The sequence below is a fragment of the Orycteropus afer genome, unplaced genomic scaffold (assembly GCF_000298275.1).
Source record: "Orycteropus afer afer isolate SDZICR_OR568_19922 unplaced genomic scaffold, OryAfe1.0 scaffold00709, whole genome shotgun sequence".
NCBI classification, from domain to species: domain Eukaryota; kingdom Metazoa; phylum Chordata; class Mammalia; order Tubulidentata; family Orycteropodidae; genus Orycteropus; species Orycteropus afer.
Genome location: NW_006922296.1, coordinates 417492 through 418835, shown reverse-complemented (window position 1 = coordinate 418835; position 1344 = coordinate 417492). Strand labels below are relative to the sequence as shown.

The window sequence follows — 1344 nt, the reverse complement described above, 5'->3', positions numbered from 1 at the left end:
GAAGGAAGGTTGGGCAATCCTACTTCCGTAGTGATACTGCCTCGGAAACCCAAGGAGGGGTCGCTATGAGTCGGGGCCGACTCGACGGCACTTAACAACAACAACAACAATTCTGAAGTACGTGCAACTTACTGTTGGCAAGATAGACATAGGTTACTGCCGTTCTGGACATGTTGCCTCATTGCATCTTATTACCCCTAAGGATAGAACAGAAAAGTGCTAAGATCTTATATGAATGATGATGACACTAAATTGAGTTTCCCAACCCTTCAGCTGTACTAGGGAGTTTTTGCAATGTTAGATCATAAATATCTTGAAAAATTTTAGAGTAAATCAGGTTAAAATTTTCTGTTACTTAGAGCTGAAAAGCATTAAAATATTGCAACTAGTATAGAAGTATACTTTTATAAATGTTATGTGTTTCAGAATTGATGCATGCAGCGTTTGGTTTGGGTAGGTTTTTTCAGTATATTTATATGTTAAAAACCTAAGTATTAGAAATAAATTTTTTTTAAACAAAGATTTTTTTACTTTCTAAATTTCCATAACATCAAACAAGAAATTTCCTGATGGAAACAGCAGAAAATGTATTAAATAATCATTGTCTGAATTAGATTGATAATGGATCCCTCCCCACAGTATTACTTTATTTTCTTCCAAATCAATGGCCTCTTTTCCTTATATTTTTCTCACTATACCATGGTAAAATACCATCTTTATGTCATAGTTAGCTAACATAACTCAGTAACAAAAAAATACAACATCCAACTTCACCAGGCACATATACCAGTAACCTATATTACTGGCTGTGCTTCATATAATTATTAAATGCTGTTCCAATCTGAACTCTGCCATCGTGCTTCCCCTTCCTAATAAAGATTACTTCTTGATGTTCAAACTCTTAAACATGCCTCATTCTGATTTATCTGTTTTAACAATGATTAGTACCTTGTAGTTGTGTGCCGTTCATTTGAATCCAATGTCCCCATAGGATTTTCTTGGATGTAATCTTTATGGAAACAAATTGCCAGGTCTTTCTCCTCAGGAAGTGCTGAATGGATTTGAACTGCCACCGTTTTGGTTAACAGCTTTTAATGGAATTATGTCCCCTCAAAATATTTGTTCTAAATTCTATGCCTATGGTTGTAATCCTATTTGGGAATGAGTTGCCTTTGTTATGTTAATGAGGCAAGGTTAATATAGGATGTATCTTGAGTCAGTCTCTTTTTTAAAAAAATTTTGTGATTTGCACTAACTTTATATGGAAAGGAAAGAGACCTCGGATAAGCAAAGCACTATTGAAGAAGAAGAACAAAGTAGGAGGTCTCACACTGCCAGATCTCA

At 34.9% G+C, this 1344-nt stretch overlaps 1 protein-coding gene across 1 annotated transcript in view; it reads left to right on the top strand.

Annotated features, from left to right (window-relative positions):
- LOC103211203 (transcription factor EB-like) overlaps positions 1 to 1344 on the top strand; it is an 11427-nt gene that overhangs the window by 481 nt on the left and 9602 nt on the right. The gene's annotated exons all lie outside the window — the stretch shown is intronic.